This window comes from Ranitomeya imitator, chromosome 10, assembly GCF_032444005.1.
Source record: "Ranitomeya imitator isolate aRanImi1 chromosome 10, aRanImi1.pri, whole genome shotgun sequence".
NCBI classification, from domain to species: Eukaryota; Metazoa; Chordata; class Amphibia; order Anura; family Dendrobatidae; genus Ranitomeya; species Ranitomeya imitator.
Window position 1 is genome coordinate 68,578,141 of NC_091291.1, and position 20,262 is coordinate 68,598,402.

Here is a 20,262-nt window from a genome sequence, read left to right on the forward strand (position 1 = left end):
CTTATTCTGCTGCAGAACACAATGGCATGGGAAAGGTTAAAACAACTGCTCATTTGTATGTCTTCCCTGCAAAACCAATCAGTCATGGAGAATTGACTCTTTCTTGATGCAATCTTTACTGGAAAGGAGGTGATATATTGGAAATGGGGAGGGAGCCAGGTGGATTTATAACAAAAATCAGACACCCATTGATATCTTCGGCCAATAAGAACATGACTTTAGGAAAGGGGAGGGCTGCTTTATCCAATGGAATCAAATAGACATTAGATCTATTTTTTTCCAGTCTTTTTGTAAGCATAGAAGAATTTCCTTTTTTAAAAGAAGTGCTTAATTTTTATTGTCTGTTTCTTTTGTATCAAACTGTTTATTAATAAATAAAAGAAGAAAATGCAAGATAGGACAACGTAATAAGGGACACACTTTTTTCTCCTCTTTTGTACATTTTTTGCATGGATACTCCTCACAGGAAAATCGAATACTGGATTTTATACTTGATACATTTTCTATGAAAGAGGTAAGTGATCTGCTTTGGTCCTGCGGCTGATCCCATTCCCAGTAATGCTATTCAGTGGATGGGATTGCTGTAATTGTGAGATGTCTTTCTGCGCCCACAATGTCCCCAGCTGTGCATGTCCCCGGCTGTGTGCTGCTAGGGCTCATCATGACAGTGTATGCTGGCTGTGTGCTGCTAGGGCTCATCATGACAGTGTATGCCGGCTGTGTGCTGCTAGGGCTCATCATGACAGTGTATGCTGGCTGTGTGCTGCTAGGGCTCATCATGACAGTGTATGCCGGCCGTGTGCTGCTAGGGCTCATCATGACAGTGTATGCTGGCTGTGTGCTGCTAGGGCTCATCATGACAGTGTATGCCGGCTGTGTGCTGCTAGGGCTCATCATGACAGTGTATGCTGGCTGTGTGCTGCTAGGGCTCATCATGACAGTGTATGCCGGCTGCGTGCTGCTAGGGCTCATCATGACAGTGTATGCCGGCCGTGTGCTGCTAGGGCTCATCATGACAGTGTATGCCGGCTGTGTGCTGCTAGGGCTCATCATGACAGTGTATGCCGGCTGTGTGCTGCTAGGGCTCATCATGACAGTGTATGCCGGCTGTGTGCTGCTAGGGCTCATCATGACAGTGTATGCTGGCTGTGTGCTGCTAGGGCTCATCATGACAGTGTATGCCGGCCGTGTGCTGCTAGGGCTCATCATGACAGTGTATGCCGGCTGTGTGCTGCTAGGGCTCATCATGACAGTGTATGCCGGCCGTGTGCTGCTAGGGCTCATCATGACAGTGTATGCCGGCCGTGTGCTGCTAGGGCTCATCATGACAGTGTATGCTGGCTGTGTGCTGCTAGGGCTCATCATGACAGTGTATGCCGGCTGTGTGCTGCTAGGGCTCATCATGACAGTGTATGCTGGCTGTGTGCTGCTAGGGCTCATCATGACAGTGTATGCCGGCTGCGTGCTGCTAGGGCTCATCATGACAGTGTATGCCGGCCGTGTGCTGCTAGGGCTCATCATGACAGTGTATGCCGGCTGTGTGCTGCTAGGGCTCATCATGACAGTGTATGCCGGCTGTGTGCTGCTAGGGCTCATCATGACAGTGTATGCCGGCTGTGTGCTGCTAGGGCTCATCATGACAGTGTATGCTGGCTGTGTGCTGCTAGGGCTCATCATGACAGTGTATGCCGGCTGTGTGCTGCTAGGGCTCATCATGACAGTGTATGCCGGCTGCGTGCTGCTAGGGCTCATCATGACAGTGTATGCCGGCTGTGTGCTGCTAGGGCTCATCATGACAGTGTATGCCGGCTGTGTGCTGCTAGGGCTCATCATGACAGTGTATGCCGGCTGTGTGCTGCTAGGGCTCATCATGACAGTGTATGCCGGCTGCGTGCTGCTAGGGCTCATCATGACAGTGTATGCCGGCCGTGTGCTGCTAGGGCTCATCATGACAGTGTATGCTGGCTGTGTGCTGCTAGGGCTCATCATGACAGTGTATGCCGGCTGTGTGCTGCTAGGGCTCATCATGACAGTGTATGCCGGCCGTGTGCTGCTAGGGCTCATCATGACAGTGTATGCTGGCTGTGTGCTGCTAGGGCTCATCATGACAGTGTATGCCGGCTGTGTGCTGCTAGGGCTCATCATGACACTGTATGCCGGCTGTGTGCTGCTAGGGCTCATCATGACAGTGTATGCCGGCTGTGTGCTGCTAGGGCTCATCATGACAGTGTATGCCGGCTGTGTGCTGCTAGGGCTTATCATGACAGTGTATGCCGGCCGTGTGCTGCTAGGGCTCATCATGACAGTGTATGCCGGCTGTGTGCTGCTAGGGCTCATCATGACACTGTATGCCGGCCGTGTGCTGCTAGGGCTCATCATGACAGTGTATGCCGGCCGTGTGCTGCTAGGGCTCATCATGACAGTGTATGCCGGCTGTGTGCTGCTAGGGCTCATCATGACAGTGTATGCCGGCTGTGTGCTGCTAGGGCTCATCATGACAGTGTATGCTGGCTGTGTGCTGCTAGGGCTCATCATGACAGTGTATGCCGGCCGTGTGCTGCTAGGGCTCATCATGACAGTGTATGCCGGCCGTGTGCTGCTAGGGCTCATCATGACAGTGTATGCCGGCCGTGTGCTGCTAGGGCTCATCATGACAGTGTATGCCGGCTGTGTGCTGCTAGGGCTCATCATGACAGTGTATGCCGGCTGTGTGCTGCTAGGGCTCATCATGACAGTGTATGCCGGCCGTGTGCTGCTAGGGCTCATCATGACAGTGTATGCCGGCTGTGTGCTGCTAGGGCTCATCATGACAGTGTATGCCGGCTGTGTGCTGCTAGGGCTCATCATGACAGTGTATGCCGGCTGTGTGCTGCTAGGGCTCATCATGACAGTGTATGCCGGCCGTGTGCTGCTAGGGCTCATCATGACAGTGTATGCCGGCTGTGTGCTGCTAGGGCTCATCATGACAGTGTATGCCGGCTGTGTGCTGCTAGGGCTCATCATGACAGTGTATGCTGGCTGTGTGCTGCTAGGGCTCATCATGACAGTGTATGCCGGCCGTGTGCTGCTAGGGCTCATCATGACAGTGTATGCCGGCTGTGTGCTGCTAGGGCTCATCATGACAGTGTATGCCGGCCGTGTGCTGCTAGGGCTCATCATGACAGTGTATGCCGGCCGTGTGCTGCTAGGGCTCATCATGACAGTGTATGCCGGCTGTGTGCTGCTAGGGCTCATCATGACAGTGTATGCCGGCCGTGTGCTGCTAGGGCTCATCATGACAGTGTATGCCGGCTGTGTGCTGCTAGGGCTCATCATGACAGTGTATGCCGGCCGTGTGCTGCTAGGGCTCATCATGACAGTGTATGCCGGCTGTGTGCTGCTAGGGCTCATCATGACAGTGTATGCCGGCTGTGTGCTGCTAGGGCTCATCATGACAGTGTATGCCGGCTGTGTGCTGCTAGGGCTCATCATGACAGTGTATGCCGGCTGTGTGCTGCTAGGGCTCATCATGACAGTGTATGCCGGCTGTGTGCTGCTAGGGCTCATCATGACAGTGTATGCCGGCCGTGTTCTGCTAGGGCTCATCATGACAGTGTATGCCGGCTGTGTGCTGCTAGGGCTCATCATGACAGTGTATGCCGGCTGTGTGCTGCTAGGGCTCATCATGACAGTGTATGCCGGCTGTGTGCTGCTAGGGCTCATCATGACAGTGTATGCCGGCTGTGTGCTGCTAGGGCTCATCATGACAGTGTATGCCGGCTGTGTGCTGCTAGGGCTCATCATGACAGTGTATGCCGGCTGTGTGCTGCTAGGGCTCATCATGACAGTGTATGCCGGCTGTGTGCTGCTAGGGATCATCATGACAGTGTATGCCGGCTGTGTGCTGCTAGGGCTCATCATGACAGTGTATGCCGGCTGTGTGCTGCTAGGGCTCATCATGACAGTGTATGCCGGCTGTGTGCTGCTAGGGCTCATCATGACAGTGTATGCCGGCCGTGTGCTGCTAGGGCTCATCATGACAGTGTATGCCGGCTGTGTGCTGCTAGGGCTCATCATGACAGTGTATGCCGGCTGTGTGCTGCTAGGGCTCATCATGACAGTGTATGCCGGCTGTGTGCTGCTAGGGCTCATCATGACAGTGTATGCCGGCCGTGTGCTGCTAGGGCTCATCATGACAGTGTATGCCGGCCGTGTGCTGCTAGGGCTCATCATGACAGTGTATGCCGGCCGTGTGCTGCTAGGGCTCATCATGACAGTGTATGCCGGCTGTGTGCTGCTAGGGCTCATCATGACAGTGTATGCCGGCTGTGTGCTGCTAGGGCTCATCATGACAGTGTATGCCGGCTGTGTGCTGCTAGGGCTCATCATGACACTGTATGCCGGCTGTGTGCTGCTAGGGCTCATCATGACAGTGTATGCCGGCTGTGTGCTGCTAGGGCTCATCATGACAGTGTATGCCGGCCGTGTGCTGCTAGGGCTCATCATGACAGTGTATGCCGGCTGTGTGCTGCTAGGGCTCATCATGACAGTGTATGCCGGCTGTGTGCTGCTAGGGCTCATCATGACAGTGTATGCTGGCTGTGTGCTGCTAGGGCTCATCATGACAGTGTATGCCGGCTGTGTGCTGCTAGGGCTCATCATGACAGTGTATGCCGGCCGTGTGCTGCTAGGGCTCATCATGACAGTGTATGCTGGCTGTGTGCTGCTAGGGCTCATCATGACAGTGTATGCCGGCTGTGTGCTGCTAGGGCTCATCATGACAGTGTATGCCGGCTGTGTGCTGCTAGGGCTCATCATGACAGTGTATGCTGGCTGTGTGCTGCTAGGGCTCATCATGACAGTGTATGCCGGCCGTGTGCTGCTAGGGCTCATCATGACAGTGTATGCCGGCTGCGTGCTGCTAGGGCTCATCATGACAGTGTATGCCGGCCGTGTGCTGCTAGGGCTCATCATGACAGTGTATGCCGGCTGTGTGCTGCTAGGGCTCATCATGACAGTGTATGCCGGCTGTGTGCTGCTAGGGCTCATCATGACAGTGTATGCCGGCTGTGTGCTGCTAGGGCTCATCATGACAGTGTATGCCGGCTGTGTGCTGCTAGGGCTCATCATGACAGTGTATGCCGGCTGTGTGCTGCTAGGGCTCATCATGACAGTGTATGCCGGCTGTGTGCTGCTAGGGCTCATCATGACAGTGTATGCTGGCTGTGTGCTGCTAGGGCTCATCATGACAGTGTATGCCGGCTGTGTGCTGCTAGGGCTCATCATGACAGTGTATGCCGGCTGTGTGCTCCTAGGGCTCATCATGACAGTGTATGCCGGCTGTGTGCTGCTAGGGCTCATCATGACAGTGTATGCCGGCCGTGTGCTGCTAGGGCTCATCATGACAGTGTATGCTGGCCGTGTGCTGCTAGGGCTCATCATGACAGTGTATGCCGGCCGTGTGCTGCTAGGGCTCATCATGACAGTGTATGCCGGCTGTGTGCTGCTAGGGCTCATCATGACAGTGTATGCCGGCTGTGTGCTGCTAGGGCTCATCATGACAGTGTATGCCGGCTGTGTGCTGCTAGGGCTCATCATGGCAGTGTATGCCGGCCGTGTGCTGCTAGGGCTCATCATGACAGTGTATGCCGGCCGTGTGCTGCTAGGGCTCATCATGACAGTGTATGCCGGCTGTGTGCTGCTAGGGCTCATCATGACAGTGTATGCCGGCCGTGTGCTGCTAGGGCTCATCATGACAGTGTATGCCGGCCGTGTGCTGCTAGGGCTCATCATGACAGTGTATGCCGGCTGTGTGCTGCTAGGGCTCATCATGACAGTGTATGCCGGCTGTGTGCTGCTAGGGCTCATCATGACAGTGTATGCCGGCTGTGTGCTGCTAGGGCTCATCATGACAGTGTATGCCGGCTGTGTGCTGCTAGGGCTCATCATGACAGTGTATGCCGGCTGTGTGCTGCTAGGGCTCATCATGGCAGTGTATGCCGGCCGTGTGCTGCTAGGGCTCATCATGACAGTGTATGCCGGCCGTGTGCTGCTAGGGCTCATCATGACAGTGTATGCCGGCTGTGTGCTGCTAGGGCTCATCATGACAGTGTATGCCGGCCGTGTGCTGCTAGGGCTCATCATGACAGTGTATGCCGGCTGTGTGCTGCTAGGGCTCATCATGACAGTGTATGCCGGCTGTGTGCTGCTAGGGCTCATCATGGCAGTGTATGCCGGCTGTGTGCTGCTAGGGCTCATCATGACACTGTATGCCGGCCGTGTGCTGCTAGGGCTCATCATGACAGTGTATGCCGGCCGTGTGCTGCTAGGGCTCATCATGACAGTGTATGCCAGCCGTGTGCTGCTAGGGCTCATCATGACAGTGTATGCCGGCTGTGTGCTGCTAGGGCTCATCATGACAGTGTATGCCGGCCGTGTGCTGCTAGGGCTCATCATGACAGTGTATGCCGGCCGTGTGCTGCTAGGGCTCATCATGACAGTGTATGCTGGCTGTGTGCTGCTAGGGCTCATCATGACAGTGTATGCCGGCTGTGTGCTGCTAGGGCTCATCATGGCAGTGTATGCCGGCTGTGTGCTGCTAGGGCTCATCATGACAGTGTATGCCGGCTGTGTGCTGCTAGGGCTCATCATGACAGTGTATGCCGGCCGTGTGCTGCTAGGGCTCATCATGGCAGTGTATGCCGGCTGTGTGCTGCTAGGGCTCATCATGACAGTATATGCCGGCCGTGTGCTGCTAGGGCTCATCATGGCAGTGTATGCCGGCTGTGTGCTGCTAGGGCTCATCATGACAGTGTATGCCGGCCGTGTGCTGCTAGGGCTCATCATGACAGTGTATGCTGGCTGTGTGCTGCTAGGGCTCATCATGACAGTGTATGCCGGCTGTGTGCTGCTAGGGCTCATCATGGCAGTGTATGCCGGCTGTGTGCTGCTAGGGCTCATCATGACAGTGTATGCCGGCCGTGTGCTGCTAGGGCTCATCATGACAGTGTATGCCGGCTGTGCGCTGCTAGGGCTCATCATGACAGTGTATGCCGGCCGTGTGCTGCTAGGGCTCATCATGACAGTGTATGCCGGCTGTGTGCTGCTAGGGCTCATCATGACAGTGTATGCCGGCCGTGTGCTGCTAGGGCTCATCATGGCAGTGTATGCCGGCTGTGTGCTGCTAGGGCTCATCATGACAGTGTATGCTGGCTGTGTGCTGCTAGGGCTCATCATGACAGTGTATGCCGGCCGTGTGCTGCTAGGGCTCATCATGACAGTGTATGCCGGCTGTGTGCTGCTAGGGCTCATCATGACAGTGTATGCCGGCTGTGTGCTGCTAGGGCTCATCATGACAGTGTATGCCGGCCGTGTGCTGCTAGGGCTCATCATGACAGTGTATGCCGGCTGTGTGCTGCTAGGGCTCATCATGACAGTGTATGCCGGCCGTGTGCTGCTAGGGCTCATCATGACAGTGTATGCCGGCTGTGTGCTGCTAGGGCTCATCATGACAGTGTATGCCGGCCGTGTGCTGCTAGGGCTCATCATGGCAGTGTATGCCGGCTGTGTGCTGCTAGGGCTCATCATGACAGTGTATGCTGGCTGTGTGCTGCTAGGGCTCATCATGACAGTGTATGCCGGCCGTGTGCTGCTAGGGCTCATCATGACAGTGTATGCCGGCCGTGTGCTGCTAGGGCTCATCATGACAGTGTATGCCGGCTGTGTGCTGCTAGGGCTCATCATGACAGTGTATGCCGGCTGTGTGCTGCTAGGGCTCATCATGACAGTGTATGCCGGCTGTGTGCTGCTAGGGCTCATCATGACAGTGTATGCCGGCCGTGTGCTGCTAGGGCTCATCATGACAGTGTATGCCGGCTGTGTGCTGCTAGGGCTCATCATGACAGTGTATGCCGGCCGTGTGCTGCTAGGGCTCATCATGACAGTGTATGCCGGCCGTGTGCTGCTAGGGCTCATCATGACAGTGTATGCCGGCTGTGTGCTGCTAGGGCTCATCATGACAGTGTATGCCGGCCGTGTGCTGCTAGGGCTCATCATGACAGTGTATGTCGGCTGTGTGCTGCTAGGGCTCATCATGACAGTGTATGTCGGCTGTGCGCTGCTAGGGCTCATCATGACAGTGTATGTCGGCTGTGTGCTGCTAGGGCTCATCATGACAGTGTATGCCGGCTGTGTGCTGCTAGGGCTCATCATGACAGTGTATGCTGGCTGTGTGCTGCTAGGGCTCATCATGACAGTGTATGCCGGCTGTGTGCTGCTAGGGCTCATCATGACAGTGTATGCCGGCCGTGTGCTGCTAGGGCTCATCATGACAGTGTATGCCGGCTGTGTGCTGCTAGGGCTCATCATGACAGTGTATGCCGGCCGTGTGCTGCTAGGGCTCATCATGACAGTGTATGCCGGCTGTGTGCTGCTAGGGCTCATCATGACAGTGTATGCTGGCTGTGTGCTGCTAGGGCTCATCATGACAGTGTATGCTGGCTGTGTGCTGCTAGGGCTCATCATGACAGTGTATGCCGGCTGTGTGCTGCTAGGGCTCATCATGACAGTGTATGCCGGCTGTGTGCTGCTAGGGCTCATCATGACAGTGTATGCCGGCCGTGTGCTGCTAGGGCTCATCATGACAGTGTATGCTGGCTGTGTGCTGCTAGGGCTCATCATGACAGTGTATGCCGGCTGTGTGCTGCTAGGGCTCATCATGACAGTGTATGCTGGCTGTGTGCTGCTAGGGCTCATCATGACAGTGTATGCCGGCCGTGTGCTGCTAGGGCTCATCATGACAGTGTATGCCGGCCGTGTGCTGCTAGGGCTCATCATGACAGTGTATGCCGGGCGTGTGCTGCTAGGGCTCATCATTGCTGCTAGGGCTCATCATGACAGTGTATGCCGGCCGTGTGCTGCTAGGGCTCATCATGACAGTGTATGCCGGCTGTGTGCTGCTAGGGCTCATCATGACAGTGTATGCTGGCTGTGTGCTGCTAGGGCTCATCATGACAGTGTATGCCGGCTGTGTGCTGCTAGGGCTCATCATGACAGTGTATGCCGACTGTGTGCTGCTAGGGCTCATTATGACAGTGTATGCCGGCTGTGTGCTGCTAGGGCTCATCATGACAGTGTATGCTGGCTGTGTGCTGCTAGGGCTCATCATGACAGTGTATGCCGGCTGTGTGCTGCTAGGGCTCATCATGACAGTGTATGCCGGCCGTGTGCTGCTAGGGCTCATCATGACAGTGTATGCCGGCCGTGTGCTGCTAGGGCTCATCATGACAGTGTATGCTGGCTGTGTGCTGCTAGGGCTCATCATGACAGTGTATGCCGGCCGTGTGCTGCTAGGGCTCATCATGACAGTGTATGCCGGCCGTGTGCTGCTAGGGCTCATCATGACAGTGTATGCTGGCTGTGTGCTGCTAGGGCTCATCATGACAGTGTATGCCGGCCGTGTGCTGCTAGGGCTCATCATGACAGTGTATGCCGGCCGTGTGCTGCTAGGGCTCATCATGACAGTGTATGCTGGCTGTGTGCTGCTAGGGCTCATCATGACAGTGTATGCCGGCTGTGTGCTGCTAGGGCTCATCATGACAGTGTATGCCGGCTGTGTGCTGCTAGGGCTCATCATGACAGTGTATGCCGGCTGTGTGCTGCTAGGGCTCATCATGACAGTGTATGCTGGCTGTGTGCTGCTAGGGCTCATCATGACAGTGTATGCCGGCTGTGTGCTGCTAGGGCTCATCATGACAGTGTATGCCGGCCGTGTGCTGCTAGGGCTCATCATGACAGTGTATGCCGGCCGTGTGCTGCTAGGGCTCATCATGACAGTGTATGCCGGCCGTGTGCTGCTAGGGCTCATCATGACAGTGTATGTCGGCTGTGTGCTGCTAGGGCTCATCATGACAGTGTATGCTGGCTGTGTGCTGCTAGGGCTCATCATGACAGTGTATGCCGGCTGTGTGCTGCTAGGGCTCATCATGACAGTGTATGCCGGCCGTGTGCTGCTAGGGCTCATCATGACAGTGTATGCCGGCCGTGTGCTGCTAGGGCTCATCATGACAGTGTATGCCGGCCGTGTGCTGCTAGGGCTCATCATGACAGTGTATGCCGGCTGTGTGCTGCTAGGGCTCATCATGACAGTGTATGTCGGCTGTGTGCTGCTAGGGCTCATCATGACAGTGTATGCCGGCCGTGTGCTGCTAGGGCTCATCATGACAGTGTATGCCGGCTGTGTGCTGCTAGGGCTCATCATGACAGTGTATGCCGGCTGTGTGCTGCTAGGGCTCATCATGACAGTGTATGCCGGCCGTGTGCTGCTTTGTCTTTCTCAGTAGGAGATAATAATTACTTTACATTACACTGTACATTTCTTATCTAACGTGTTGGCAAACAAGTGTCTTCCAGAGATTTTTTCTGCTTCTGGACAATGGCTGTATACCTTCACTACAATGGGTGCACATTTGTGTGTGAGTATATGTGTGCGCCTCAGTCCTGAATGATGATCATTTTATGACTGGATGCAATCACTACGGTCACTGAGAGCGGCCATCAATGACACTGACACGGCATTGTGCGATTTCTAACCCCCCGCAGAGCAGTGCGTCCGGAGAAAGGCGCAGCACTGGGGAACTTTCTCTTGTTTCATGTGGGAATGTCGATCTTCACATTCACCATGCTACGGGCACTGCGCAACACTGTGGGCATCAGCAGCGCACACTGGGTGCAAGGGAGCAACCAGTGCGTATTCGGAGGGCACAGATTTGGTGCATGATACCAACCGGTGATTGTCCAGTGGGTATCGGAATATTACATAGGATAGTGTATAGTTAATGGGAGGAGGCGAGTAATCAGGAAGAGTAAAAACAGCATCCCTAGAGCAGCAGATAGGGGGAAGGGTGCCATTTCCACAGTGTTGGTTGCCATGGAAACAGTACAGACTGCCTGGCATGCTTTACATGGGATGAGGGCTTTGTGCAATGAATGGATGGTGATGGGTGAAAAAAACAAATGGTAAAAATGAAAGGGCAATTTGTAAAAGACGTCTACTGTAGGGATAGTTTTCAGATTCATGTAACCCGGTATCTTCCAATCCTTTTTGGAAACAAAGAAAACCTGCCCTTGGGCCCTTTTCAGTCCAATGCCTCATCATAATGCACAATTCCACCTGCTTTGGAGCTATAAGAGCCCCCTTACATTAATGATGATCACATCAGTTTGGAAATGCTGGCAGAATAGTAAGAATTGACCAATAACATAGTAAATCATTAGTCTGGGCCTTTGCGGATGACAATGAGAAGTGATGTGACATTTTAGGTTGTCTTCTCCTGCTCACATTTGCTTCACCAGATGATTCCTTATGATAGATTTACAGCTGTTGAGAAATTCATTAATAAAATGCACAATGGGATAAAACTATAAGCCCTGTAGAATTACAGCGTGTCAATGAAACATTAGAATTTATAGGCCCCATCCCATAATAAGTCATGTATTCAAAAATGCCTGCCAATAACTCAGCATTTAGCTCCGACTCACAATGTAATGTCTGTGCCTCTATTCCAGTCACACAGGCGCCCACCTGGGCCTGTTTCATAGGGAGCCAATATGGTTCTGAAGTACGAGAAGTCTCAAGCACCAGGGGAAACCTATAGAAACCTCTCATTCAGATATTACTTCTTGTTACATTCACACCAGGGCCCCTAAATCCCTCCTATAGTGCTTCCCATGCAGCCATTTCAAGCAGTAGTCGCTTTTGGCATTGACTAAAATTAATCTTTTATGGAAATTCCTAAATATATTCCAGAAATATTGTTCTTTAAAGGGAATCTGTCACCAGGTTTTTGCCACATAATCTGAGAGCTGCATAATGTGGAGACAGAGACCCTGATTCCAGTGATGTGTCACTTACTGGACAACTTGCTGTAATTTTAATAAAATCAATGTGTTATCATCATGAAATTATCACTAGAGGACTAGTAACCCTGCTGCCAGGTAGACCCCAACATTCTTAAGCTCTGTAAAACTCCACCCCCCCTAATGACTGGCAGCTTCTGCCTATGCACAGTGTACGTAGAAAGCTGCCAATCAGTGGTGTGGGCGGGGTTATAGTGATAGATCTGCTGTAGATAGAGCAGTGATTTTATCAATAGTGAAGCAAGTAGCCCAGCAAGTGGCACATTGCTGGAATCAAGGTCTCTGCCCCTACATCATGATGCTCTCAGATGAGGCAGTGAAAACCTAGTGGCAGAATCCCTTTATATGTCCTCTTTCACAGGACGACACAATGCCTTGTAACATTGGTATTGCCTCAGTCTAGTACGCAACAACCATGTTTGAAGTTTAGAAATCAAACGGAAAACTGTCAGTACGTTTTTTTGAGGCAATTAAAAATGTTGTTTCCTAGGAGAAATTGATTCAGTATGCGCCTCATTTTGGGGGAGTTTTTGGAAGAGTTTTGCTGTTCCTGAAGTACTTTCTGGAGCATTTTGTAAGTCTTTTTCCTGAAGTGTTTTTTTTTATTTTTGCAGTCTACTGATTGGATAGTCCCTAGTTTAGAGTTAATTACATCAGGAACCACTTGACAGAAGTTACATACATTTTCTTTTTTTTTTTACCAGATCTTTTTCAAAACCCAAAGTGGAAAAAACACCCAAAAGACTGCACTTATGATCAGTAAAATGGTTTTAACCCCTTAGTGACAGGGCCAATTTGCAGCTTAACCCCTTTACCCCCAAGGGTGGTTTGCACATTTATGGATCGGGCCAATTTTTACAATTCTGACCACTGTCCCTTTATGAGGTTATAACTCTGGAACGCTTCAACGGATCCCAGTGATTCTGACAATGTTTTCTCGTGACATATTGTACTTCATGGTAGTGGTAAAATTTCATTGATATTACCTGCGTTTATTTGTGAAAAAAAAAACAGAAATTTGGCGAAAATTTTGAAAATTTCACAATTTTCCAACTTTGAATTTTTATGCAATTAAATCACAGAGATATGTCACACAAAATACTTAATAAGTAACATTTCCCACATGTCTACTTTACAGCAGCACAATTTTGGAACCAACTTTTCTTTTGTTAGGGAGTTATAAGGGTTAAAAGTTGACCAGCAATTTCTCATTTTTACACCATTTTTTTTTAGGGACCACATCTCATTTTGAGGGATCTATATGATAGAACATACCAAAGTGTGACACCATTCTAAAAACTGCACCCCTCAAGGTGCTCAAAACCACATTCAAGAAGTTTATTAACCCTTCAGGTGTTTCACAGGAATTTTTGGAATGTTTAAATAAAAATGAACATTTAACTTTTTTTTCACAAAAAATTTACTTCAGCTCCAATTTGTTTTATTTTCCCAAGGGTAACAGGAGAAAATAGACCACAAAAGTTGTTGTACAATTTGTCCTGAGTACGTTGATACCCCATATGTGGGGGTAAACCACTGTTTGGGCGCATGACAGAGCTCGGAAGGGAAGGAGCGCCGTTTGACTTTTCAATGCAAAATTGACAGGAATTGAGATGGGACTCCATGTTGCGTTTGGAGAGCCACTGATGTGCCTAAACATTGAAACCCCCCACAAGTGACACCATTTTGGAAAGTAGACCCCCTAAGGAACTCATCTAGATGTGTGGTGAGCACTTTGACCCACCAAGTGCTTCACAGAAGTTTATAATGCAGAGCCGTAAAAATAAAAAATCATATTTTTTCACAAAAATGATCTTTTCACCCCCAATTTTTATTTTCCCAAGGGTAAGAGAAGAAATTGGACCCCAAAAGTTGTTGTACAATTTGTCCTGAGTACATTGATACCCCATATATGGGGGTAAACCACTGTTTGGGTGCATGGCAGAGCTCGGAAGGGAAGGAGCGCCATTTGACTTTTCAATGCAAAATTGACTGGAATTGAGATGGGATGCCATGTTGCGTTTGGAGAGCCACTGATGTGCCTAAACATTGAAACCCCTCCACAAGTGACACCATTTTGGAAAGTAGACCCCCTAAGGAACTCATCTAGATGTGTTGTGAGAGCTTTGAACCCCCAAGTGTTTCACTACATTTTATAGCGCAGAGCTGTGAAAATAAAAAAAATAAAAAATTCCACGAAAATTATTTTTTAGCCCCCAGTTTTGTATTTTCCAAAGGGTAAGAGAAGAAATTGGACCCCAAAAGTTGTTGTCCAATTTGTCCTGAGTACGCTGATACCCAATATATGGGGGAACCATCGTTTGGGCGCATGGGAGAGCTCGGAAGGGAAGTAGCGCCATTTGGAATGCTGACTTAGATGGATTGGTCTGCAGGTGTCACGTTGCATTTGCAGAGCCTCTCATGTAACTAAACAGTGGAAACCCCCCACAAGTGACCCCATATTGGAAACTAGACCCCCCAAGGAACTTATCTAGATGTGTTGTGAGAACTTTGAACCCCCAAGTGTTTCACTACAGTTTATAACACAGAGCCGTGAAAATATTTTTTAGCCCCCAGTTTTGTATTTTCCCAAGGGTAACAGGAGAACTTAGACCCCAAAAGTTGTTGTCCAATGTGTCCTGAGTACGCTGATACCCCATATGTTGGGGTAAACCCCTGTTTGGGCACACGGGAGAGCTTGGAAGGGAAGGAGCACTGTTTTACTTTTTCAATGCAGAATTGGCTGGAATTGAGATCGGACGCCATGTCGCATTTGGAGAGCCCCTGATGTGCCTAAACAGTGGAAACCCCCCAATTATAACTGAAACCCTAATCCTAATCTCAACGGTAACCCTAACCACACCCCTAACCCTGACACACCCCTAACCCTAATCCCAACCCTATTCCCTACCGTAAATGTAATCCCAACCCTAACCCTAACTTTAGCCCCAACCCTAACCCTAACTTTAGCCCCAACCCTAACCCTAACTTTAGCCCCAACCCTAACTGTAGCCCTAACCCTAGCCCCATCCCTAACCCTAACCCTAGCCGTAACCCTTGCCCTAACCCTAGCCCTAACCCTAGCCCTAACCCTAACCCTAGCCCTAATGGGAAAATGGAAATAAATACATTTTTTTAAATTTTTTAATTTTTCCCTAACTAAGGGGGTGATGAAGGGGGGTTTGATTTACTTTTATAGCGGGTTTTTTTAGCGGATTTTTATGATTGGCAGCCGTCACACACTAAAAGACGCTTTTTATTGCAAAAAATATTTTTTGCGTTACCACATTTTGAGAGCTATAATTTTTCCATATTTTGATCCACAGAGTCATGTGAGGTCTTGTTTTTTGCGGGACGATTTGACGTTTTTATTGGTAACATTTTCGGGCACGTGACATTTTTTGATCGCTTTTTATTCCTATTTTTTTGTGAGGCAGAATTACCAAAAACCAGATATTCATGAATTTCTTTTGGAGGAGGCGTTTATACCGTTCCACGTTTGGTAAAATTGATAAAGCAGTTTTATTCTTCGGGTCAGTACGATTACAGCGATACCTCATTTATATCATTTTTTAATGTTTTGTCACCTATACGATAAAAACTATTTTATAGAAAAAATAATTATTTTTGCATCGCTTTATTCTGAGGACTATAACTTTTTTATTTTTTCGCTGATGATGCTGTATGGTGGCTTGTTTGTTGTGGGCAAAGATGACGTTTTCAGCGGTACCATGGTTATTTATATCTGTCTTTTTGATAGCGTGTTATTCCACTTTTTGTTCGGCGGTATGATCATAAAGCGTTGTTTTTTGCCTTGTTCTTTTTTTTTTACGGTGTTCACTGAAGGGGTTAACTAGTGGGACAGTTTTATAGGACGGGTCGTTACGGACACGGCGATACTAAATATGTGCACTTTTATTGTGTTTTTTTTATTTAGATAAAGGAATGTATTTATTGGAACAATATATATATTTTTTATTATTCATTTAGGAATTTTTTTTTCCACACATGTAAAAATGTTTTTTTTCTTTTACTTTTTTATTTTGCCCTGGGGGGGGGGCATCACATTTTATTGACAGATCGCTGATCTGACGCTTTGCTGTCCACTGTGTCAGCGATCACACAGGCACAGCAGGGACGCTTACCAGCGCTTGCTCTGAGCAGGCACTGGTAAGCCACCCCCCTGCAGGACCTGGATGCAGCCACGCGGCCATTTTGGATCCGGGCCTGCAGGGAGGAGGAGGTAAGAGACCCTCGCATCAACGCGATCACATCACGTTGCTCCGAGGGTCTCAGGGAAGCACGCAGGGAGCCCCTCCCTGCACGATACTTCCCTATACCGCGGGATTACTGCGATCATGTTTGATCGCAGTGTTCCAGGGGTTAATGTGCCGGGGGCGGTCCGTGACCGCTCCTGGCACGTAGTGCCGGATGTCAGCTGCGATGGTCAGCTGACACACGGCCGTGATCGGCCGCTCTCCCCCCGTGAGCGTGGCTGATCGCTCTGGACGTACTATTCTGTCCTTGGGAAGTAGGGCCCACCCGACGTGGACAGAATAGTACGTCTAATGGCAGAAAGGGGTTAATAACCAGGCCAATTTTTACAATTCTGACCACTGTGAGTTTATGAGGTTATAGCTCAGGAACGCTTTAACGTATCCCACTGATTCTGAGACTGTTTTTTCATGACATATTGTACTTCATGATAGTGGTTACATTTATTTGATATTACTTGTGTTTATGAAAAATACAGAAATTTGTCAAAAAATTGAAAATTTTGCAATTTTCAAACTTTTAATTTTTGTGCCCTTAAATCAGAGAGTGGTGTCACACAAAATAGTCAATCAGATGTTTTAAGGGTTAAAAGTTGATCAGCGATTTCTAATTTTTCCAATAAAATTACAAAACCATTTTTTTTAGGGACTACCTCACATTTGAAGTGAGTTTGGGGGTCAATACAATAGAAAAACACCCAAAAGTGACACCAATCTAAAAACTGCACCCCCTCAAGGTGCTCAAAACCACATTCAAGGACTTTATTAACCCTTCAGGTGCTTCACGAGAACTAAATGTGGAAAAGCAATGTGGAAGAAAAAATAAGCATTTTACTTTTTCCACAAAAAATTTATTTTGGAACCAAGTTATTTTATTTTCACAAGGGTATCAGGAGAATATGGACCACAAAATGTGTTGTGCAATTTCTCCTGAGTATGCTGAAGCCCCTTATGTGGTGTAAAGCCACTCTTTAGGGCACATGGCAGGGCTCAGAAGGGAGGGAGCACCGTTTGACTTTTTGAATGCAAAATTGTCTGGAATCAATGATGGGCGCCATGTCGCGTTTGGAGACCCCATGATGTACCTAAACAGTGGAACCCCCCCATTCTAACTCCAAACATAACCCCAACACACGCCTAAACTTAATCCCAACCCTAACTATAATCTGAACCACAACCTTAACCCCAACACACTCCTAACCCGAATCCCAACCCTAACCATAGGGTGACAGCGACATTTAACTACTGCTTCCTGCCATCCGGACGAAAATGCGCTCATCGCACACCCACATCCCATGATCGGGGGTCAGCATGATCGGGGGTCAGCAATGCGTCGGCATAACAACCAGAGGTCTCCTTGAGACCTCTATGGTTGTTGATGCCGGATTGCTATGAGCGCCACCCTGTGGACGGTGCTCATAGCAATCCTGTAATTCTGCTGCATAGAGGTGATCTATGCATAACCTCAATGTAGCAGAGGTGATCGAGTTGTGCCAGTTTCTAGCCTCCCATGAAGGCTATTGAATCATGGCAAAAGTAATGAAAAATGTTTAAAAAAATATGAAAAAATGTAAAAAAAATAAAAGTTTAAATCACCCCCCTTTTTGCCCCATTCAAAATAAAAGTATAAAAAAAATCAAATATACACATATTTGGTATCGCCAAGTTCAGAATCGCCTGATCTATCAATAAAAAAGGATTAACCTGATCGCTAAACGGCTTAGTGAGAAAAAAATTTGAAACGCCAGAATTACTTTTTTTGGTCGCCACGACATTGCATTAAAAGAACATATCTGCACCAAAATTGTATCATTAAAAATATCAGCTCGGCATGCAAAAAATAAGCCCTCACCTGACCCCAGATCACGAAAAATAGAGGCGCTAGGGGTATCGGAAAACGGCACAATTTTTTTTTTAGCAAAGTTTGAATTTTTTTTTCACCACTTACATAAAGAATAACCAAGACATGTTTGGTGTACATGAACTCGTAGTGACCTGGAGAATCATAATGGCAGGTGAGTTTTAGTATTTGGTGAACCTAGCAAAAAGCCAAGCAAAAAACAAGTGTGGGATTGCACTTTTTTGAAATTTCACCACACTTGGATTTTTTTCCCGTTTTCTAGTACATGCTAAAACCAATGATGTTGTTCAAATTTACAACTCGTCCCGCAAAAAATAAGCCCTCACATGGCCATATTGATGGAAAAATAAAAAAAGTTATGACTCTGGGAAGAAGGGGAGTGAAAAACAAAAGCGAAAAAACGAAAATACCCAGGGTCATGAAGGGGTTAAATAGTAGGAAGTTATAGATACACTATAAATCCTAGCTGTGCAATGTGCCCATTTTCGAGATCTCTGGAACAGATCGAACGCTTAACAGTGTCTTAATCCATTCTAACACCCCAGGGAGGGGAGATACATAGAATGGCCAATAGGAACCACATACAGTGCCTTGCGAAAGTAACTTTTCAATCTTTTCCCACATACTGTGCTTCAAACATAAAGATACCAATGTAAATATTTAGTGAAGAATCAAAAGCAAGTAGAACACGATTGTGAAGTTGAATGAAATTTATTGGTTATTTTAAATTTTTGTGGAAATTCAAAAACTGAAAAGTGGGGTGTGCAATAGTATTCGACCCCTTTAACTAAATACTTTGTTGCGCCACCTTTTGCTGCGATTACAGCTGCAAGTCGCTTGGGGTATGTCTCCATCAGTTTTGTATATCAAGAGACTGAAATTCTTGCCCATTCTTCCTTGGCAAACAGCTCGATCTCAGTGAGGTTTGATGGAGATCGTTTGTGAACAGCAGTTTCCAGCTCTTTCCACAAATTCTCGTTTGGATTGAGGTCTGGACTTTGACTTGGCCATTCTAACACCTGGATACGTTTATTTGTGAAGCATTCCATTGTAGATTTTGCTTTATGTTTGGAATCATTGTCTTGTTGGAAGACAAATCTCTGTCCCAGTCTCAGGTCTTTTGCAGACTCCAACAGGTTTTCTTCAAAAATGGTCCTGTATATGGCTCCATCCATCTTCCCATCAATTTTAACCATCTTCCCTGTCCCTGCTGAAGAAAAGCAGGCCCAAACCGTGATGCTGCCACCACCATGTTTGACAGTGGGGATGGTGTATTCAGGGTGATGAGCTGTGTTGCCCTAACGCCAAACATATCGTTTGGCATTGTTTGCCAAAAAGTTCGATTTTCATTTCATCTGACCAGGCACCTCCTTCCACATGTTTGGTGTGTCTCCCAGGGGGTTGTTGCAAACGTTAAACAACACTTTTTATGGATATCTGTGAAAAATGGCTTTCTTCTTGCCACTCTTCCATAAAGGCCAGATTTGTGCAGTGCACGGCTGATTGTTGCCCTATTATGGACAGACTGTCCCACCTCAGCTGTAGATCTCTGCAGTTCATCCAGAGTGATCATGGGCCTCTTGGCTGCATCTCTGATCAGTCTTCTCCTTGTTTGAGATGAAAGTTTAGAGGGATGGCCGGGTCTTGGTAGATTTGCAGTGGTATGATACTCCTTCCATTTCAATATAATCGCTTGTACAGTGCTCCTTGGGATGTTTAAAGTTTTGGAAATCATTTTGTATCCAAATCCGCTTCTCCACAAACTTCTCCACAACAGTATCACGGACCTGCCTGTTGTGTTCATTGGTCTTCATGATGCTCTCTGTGCTTCAAACAGAACCCGGAGACTATCGCATAGCAGGTGCATTTATACGGAGACTTGATTACACACAGGTGGATTATATTTATCATCATTAGGCATTTAGGACAACTTTGGATCATTCAGAGATCCACAATGAACTTCTGGAGTGAGTTTGCTGCACTGAAAGTAAAGGGGCCGAATAATATTGCACGCCCCACTTTTCAGTTTTTGAATTTCCACAAAAATTAAAATAACCAATAAATTTTGTTCAACTTCACAATTGTGTTCCACTTGTTGCTGATTCTTCACCAAACATTTACATTTGGTATCTTTATGTTTGAAGCATGATATGTGGGAAAATGTTGAAAAGTTCCAGGGGGCCGAATACTTTTGCAAGGCACTGTAGCAAAGATTAGCTTAGCCTCAACAGG

The 20,262-nt window shown here is 48.7% G+C and overlaps 1 protein-coding gene across 2 annotated transcripts in view; it reads left to right on the forward strand.

Moving 5' to 3' along the window:
- Positions 1 to 279: 279 nt before the first annotated feature.
- The window catches only part of SHISA7 (shisa family member 7), a 293,288-nt gene continuing 273,305 nt past the window's right edge, over positions 280 to 20,262 (forward strand). Inside the window, exon 1 of one of the 2 annotated variants that reach the window (XM_069741176.1) lies at positions 280 to 514. The gene's annotated coding sequence lies outside the window, so the exon portion shown is untranslated. The remainder of the gene's footprint in view (positions 515 to 20,262) is intronic. The other variant, XM_069741177.1, reaches the window with a different exon arrangement.